Below are 6,592 nucleotides of genomic sequence, written 5' to 3'. Positions count from 1 at the left end.
TATTAATGATGACCAAGAGAAGACTCAGGCCTCACAGGCTCTGCTTAAGTGGGGCACCAATGGCTTCCGCCTGTAATCCTAGATACTCAGGAGGCAGAGATCTGATGATCACTGTTCAAACCCAGCCCACTCCAATTAACCACTCAGAAACCTGTAGAGTACTAGCCTTGAGCAAAAGAGCTCAGGGACAACACCCAGGCCCTAAGTTCAAGCCCCATGACCAACAGGCTGGGTTCGAACCGTGACCCTCAGATCTTATCTTCCTGCTTTGCTAGGATTACAGGCATGAGTCACCAAGTGCCTGACTGTATTTTATTTTTATTTATTTTTCTCATTAAACTTTAACAGGTCTCAAAATACATAGAATGCTTTGTGAATTTTCATGTCATCCTTTGCACAGAGGCAGGCTATTTTTTTTCCTCTATCATCCCAATTTTACTATATGTGGCATAGAAGAAAGCACCATTTCATTTTATTTTATTCCCACACATTCTTTTTTTTTTTTTTTTTTTTGCCAGTTCTGGGCCTTGAACTCAGGGCTTGAGCACTGTCCCTGGCTTCTTTTTTGCTCAAGGCTAGCACTCTGCCACTTGAGCCACAGCGCCCCTTCTGGCCATTTTCTATATATGTGGTGCTGGGGAATTGAACCCAGGGCTTCATGTATACGAGTCAAGCACTCTTGCCACTAGGCCATATTCCCAGCCCCTATTCCCACTCATTCTTACTTGGATATTTTGCTCACGATTGTTTACTATTACTTGAGCTATACCTCCAGTCCAGTTCTGTTTTTATTGTATTTTATTTTATTTTGTAAATACAATATGGTTATTTTGCAGCATATTATATAATTTATTTAAATTAATTGAAAATATTACACTGGGCTGGAAATATGGCTCAGTGGTAGAGAGTCTGCCTAGCAAGCATGAGGCCCTAAGTTCAAACCTCAGCACCACCTAAAAGACAAAGAATAGATCTTGAGCTGGGCATGGCTGAACATGCCTGTAATTGCAGCAATCTGCTGGCAGAGGTACAAAGACGGGCTGCATAATAAGGCGCTAGTCAAAGACTAAAAGCATCAGATACCAAGTTTGAGTCCCAGTCTCAAAAGGGAGGGAGGCAAAGAGAGAGGGAAAGAGGGAGGAAAGAAAACAAAACAGCCAGACACTGGGTGGCTCATGCCTGTAATCCTAGCTACTCAGGCATCTACAGTTCAAAGCCAGCTTAGACAGGAAAGCTCATGAAACTCATCTCCAATTTAACACACACACACACAAAGCCACAAGTGGAGCTGTGGCTCAAGTGGCAGTAGGGCTGGCCTTGAGCACAAAACCTCAGGGATAGCTCCCAGGACTGTGCACAAAAAAAATCAAACAAAAGAAAGTATATTAACAGTATTCACTCTGAGGTTCCATAAGAAGACTTCCAAACTATCCTGAGCATCTTTTCCATTAATGAATTTTGCTCAGTAGTTGAGATTTAACGTTCACCCTCCAAAGAAAAGGACAGGACCAACAGGTTTAATCTGTTTTTCTCCCCAAAGGGATAGCCCAGCAATGCCAAATAAAATAGAAGGATCCAGTGTATCTCCTAGTCTGTCAGCCAAACTGGCATTGCATTCTTTCTCTCTTTTTTTTCCCTTGTGAATACTAAGGCTTGAACTCAGGCCCTGGGCACTGTCCCTGAGCTTCTTTTGCTCAAGGCTAGCACTCTACCACTTGAGCCACAGCACTACTTCCAGCTTTTTCTTCTTATGTGGTACTGAGGACTCGAACCCAGGGCTTCATGCATGCTAGGCAAGCACTCTACCACTAAGCCACATTCCCAGTTCTGCCTCGCAGATTTTTATGCCTATTTCTACCTCCCAAGTGGCTAGGATATGTGGCTATGTCATCACACCCGGCTCATTTTCTTCCTCTGGACGACCATGGCTCACCATTTGGCTCGCTGTTGAGCTCACCTGAGGGTGAATTGTCAAAAAGCCATCAACCAAGTAAATCAGAATCCAATGCAACTGCCTAGTAGTCACCAAGAATGCTGTCCACCAATAGATCTGCCCAGCATGAGATTCAGAACCTTCTCAGCAACCAAGTCCACCATCTAAGTTCACAGGACAACACAAATTACCTTTTCCACAATAACAGCACCCAACTCCCTCAGCAGAGAACAGGGGCCACCACACACATACTTCTCTGTTATATATATATATATATATATATATATATTAGATCCCCAGATTCCTGGGCTTGCTTTTTATCCAGCCCTAGGTCCTGACATAAACTACCACAGGGTGTGCTAGAACATTCAACAGACCATTAAGTTGTTACACTAGCTGCTTAGTGGGAACTCAGATATCCAGGGTGAAAGATCCAGCTCCCTTCTGCTACCTTGAACATATTCCACAGGTGGCTTGCGTCGATAAATAGCATCAATAGTATTGTGCGGAAGGAGAATCTGGACAGCAGCAAGTATGTACAAAAGATGAACCGGGAGGTGGAAATAGGGAAGCTCATAGGTTCAGGCCAGCTGAGACACAAAGTTATGGAGACTCTTATTTCAATCAATAAGCTACCTGTGGTGGTGTGGGCCTGTCATCCCAGCTATGTGGGAGGTTATAGGTGGGAGATCAGGGTCTGAGGCCAGCTCTAGGTTTAAAAGAAACCCATGAGAGCTGAGTGCAGCAGCCAGGCCCAGAGTTCAAGCCCCACAACTGACCCAAAGAAAAAAGAAATCATGAGATCCTACCTGAAAAATAACTAAAGCAAAAAAGGGGCTGGGTGGGCTGGGAACGTGGCTTAGTGGTGGAGTGCTTGCCTAGCATGCAGCCCTGGGTTTGATTCCTCCCTACCACATAAATGGAAAAAGCCAGAAGTGGCGCTGTGGCTCAAGAGGCAGCGTGCTAGCCTTGAGCAAATAGAAGCTCAGGGACAGTGCTCAGGCTCTGAGTGCAAGCCCCAGGACTGGAGAAAAAAAAAAAAAGGAGCTGGAGGTATAGTTAAAGTGGTAGAGCACCTGCCAAGCAGGCACAAGGCTCTGAGTTCAAACCCTACTACCACCAAAAAGAGAAAATTCATCCAATGCTGGCCCCACTGAGTGGATGTGATCAACCTGTCACTGAAATCCCATGGAACCCCCGGGACCCATTAGTATCCATCAGGCCCTGTAGATGCCACTCATTGTTAAATCCTCAGACGTACAGCATCCATAATGGTCTTTGAGCCCTAGGAAGAGGTATAGTTTGCATGTCTCCATGGTAACTGTGCACCAGACTTGACTGCCAGTAATATCCTCCAATGGTATACCATGCCTGAGATCAAAACACAGTCATACTTCCTATATAGTTGATTGCTCTTGAGATTTTTTTTCTTTCCAGTCCCAGGACTGGAGCTTGAACTCAGGTCTTGGCCCCTTTGCTTGGCTTTATCTGCTCCAGGCTAATATTCTATGACTTGAGCCCATACCTCTACTTAAATAGATTCTGGTGGTTAATTGGAGATGAAAGTCTCCTGGACTTTCCTATCCTGGCTGGCTTGGAACTGTGATTCTCAGATCTCAGCCTTCTGAGTTGCTAAGATTGCAGGTGTGAGCCCCAGCACCCAGTTCTCACCTTTATTTTACAGAAAAAACTGACACAGAAATGAAAGGCAGTAGATGGTAGCCCAGGACCCAAGTGGAATGGTGTGGGAAGAAGGGTACAGCCTGTTCCCCAAGCCAATTAATTTAGATAAAGCTGACTACGTTTTCCATTCTGGGACCAAGGAAGGCTGTAAATCAGGGTGGACTTCTTGAAGGAAGCAGGCTTTCTACAGCATCTGGAAGGTTTGTTGACTTCACAGATACATCTCAGGCTTTTATCTAGAAGCAAACCTCTCATTAAACCCTTGAATACTTGATTAAACTGTATACTCATCTCTGATTCATTGTTATCTGTACAGAAGAAAGAGAAACACAGAGAGGGGAAGTGACAAGTCCAAGGTTGTACAACCAATGAGCACTGTGATAGAGATTGGAGTTCAGCTAGCCTGGCCCTCGAGCAAACTCACCACAACCACCATCCACCTTGCCTGCACTGGACAACAGTGCCTACTGCAGACCCCTGTGGCATAGAGACCCAGCCCTGATTTGCCTTTATTGGGGTCTGGTTGGTGGCCTGGTTGTATACATGGAAGACATAACAGGCCACACCTAGCGGAGCCACAGCTCCACTTCTGGTTTTCTGGTGGTTCATTGGAGATAAGAGTCTCAAGGACTTTCATGCTGGGGCTGGCTTTGAACTGTGATCCTCAAATCTCAGCCTCCTGAGTAGCTGGGATGACAGGCGTGAGCCACCAGCACCTGGCTTCATCCATAATCTTTTTAAAGTCAGTGTTGAACAGGTCACTGCTGGCTCATGCAGGTAATCCTAGCTATTCAGGTGGCTGAGATTTGAAGATCGCAGTTCAAAGCCAGCCCAGGCAGGAATATGCATGATATTTGTATATGAACAACCAAAAAGCAGGAAAAGAAGATGGGCCTCAAGTGTTAGAGGCCCAGCTTTGAGCAAAAAAAAAGCCAAGTGAGCAGGGCACTGGTTGCTCAAAGTAGTAGAGTGCTAAACTTGAGCAAAAGAGATCAGGGATCACACCCAGACCCTGAATTCAAGCCCTACAACTGACCGAAAACAAAACAACAACAAAAACTCACTGAGAATGTAAGGCCATGAGTTGAAGCTTCAGTATAGGCACACACACCACAATGTCAGTGTATACTGGCACATGCCTATAGTCCCACTTATTCAAGAGGCTAAGGCTGGAGAATCCCTTGAGCTCAGAGCTCCAGGTCAGCTTAGTCGACACAGCAGAAGCCATCTCAAAAACTACCAAACAAAACTGAGCACTGGTGGCTCACGCCTGTCATCCTCGCTACTCTAGAGGCTGAGATCTGAGGATCCTGGTTCAAAGCCAGCTGTGGGCAGGAAAGTCTGTGAAACTCTTACCTCCAACGAACCACCCGAAAACCAGAAGTGGCACTGTGGTTCAAAGTGGTAGAACGCAAGCCTTGAGCAAAAAAACTCAGGGATAGTACTCAGTCCCTGAGTACAAGCCCCAGGACTGAAACACACAGATATAAATAAGGGTAAGGCATGGTGACAAGTGTGTATAATCTAGCTATTCAGGAAGTGGAGGTAGAAGGATTAAGGCCTAAGGTTAGTCAGGCCAAAGAAAAGAAAAGAAACAAAAAGCAAAAGGACTAGGGGAGTGGCTCAACTTCTAGACTGCTTTCTTAGCAAGTGCAAGGCTCTGAGTTCTATCTCCGGTAAGGCCAGCAAACAAACAAGTCTAGGTTATGAAACCAAGGGGTGGGAGATTCTCAGCTGAATGGGGCCTAAGTGGGCCAGGGGTGGAGCTCAAGAGTATGGGCAAGGATCTCAGCTCAGTCCCTAGCACTACCACCATCAGAAGAGGAAAGGAAAAGATCTAAGAGCCCCAAAAGAAATGTAACAGGTGATTCTTGATTAGTGTGTGTGTGTGTGTGTGTGTGTGTGTGTGTGTGTGTACTGGGATTTGAATTCAGGGCCTGGATGCTGTCCCTGAGCTTTTTTCACTCAAGGCTGGCACTCTGCCACTTGAGCCACAGCTCCACTGTCATATGCATGTCTTTAGACAGTGGGAGACATTTGACTAGTTTGGAGATGGGAGGAAATTACTTGCTTTGTAGGGTGGGCTGGGTGTGCCTCCACAATAGAAAGCTCTCTTATTTGTTGGAAATACATGCCAACATGTTTAGAGCTACATGTTTAGACTACCTGTAATTTACAATGATTTAAGCCAAGCACCGTTGGCCCATGCCTGTAATCCTAGCTACTCGGGAGGCTAAGATCTGAGAGTCAAGGTTCAAAGACAGCACCCACACACAGACTCCACAATGATTTAGCCACAGTATTATACATAGGGAAAGGAAGTCAATGCTAACCCAGTGCCAGGTGCCAATGGCTCATGCATGTAATCCTAGCGAGCCTGCAAGTTGAGATTTGAGGATCTCGATTTAAAGCCAGCCCAGGCAGATAAATCTGTGAGACTTTGATCTCCAATTCATCACCAAAAGCCAGAAGTCATCTACCTTGAGCATCGTGAAGCAGAATATGACAAGGACCCCTACACGCACATCCATGGTCATTGCCACACTGTTCCCACTAGCCAAGCTAGGAAAACAACCCAGATGCCCCACAATAGATGAATGGATCCAAACAATGTGGTACCTATACGCCATGGAATTTTACACAGTCATTAGAAGAGATAAAATAGTGTCATTTGCAGGGAAATGGATGGCATTAGAACAAATCACATGAAGTGAGGTAAGCCAAGCTCAGAAAGACTAATGGCACAGTCTCCCTGATATGTGGAAGTTAGATTTAAAATGCAATGTGGAGGGGGGAGGGAACTGGGGGAGGGAAGGTGGGAGAAAAATGAGGGAGGACGTAACAGGTTTGATAAGAAATGGACTCACTGCCTTATCTATGAAACGGTAACCCCTCTGTACATCACTTTGACAATAATAATAATAATAAACCCACAATGGGACATGACAAATGATACAGGATTCTAGACACTACATA

Source organism: Perognathus longimembris, chromosome 25, assembly GCF_023159225.1.
Source record: "Perognathus longimembris pacificus isolate PPM17 chromosome 25, ASM2315922v1, whole genome shotgun sequence".
Taxonomy (NCBI): domain Eukaryota; kingdom Metazoa; phylum Chordata; class Mammalia; order Rodentia; family Heteromyidae; genus Perognathus; species Perognathus longimembris.
This window is presented reverse-complemented; position numbering follows the sequence as displayed.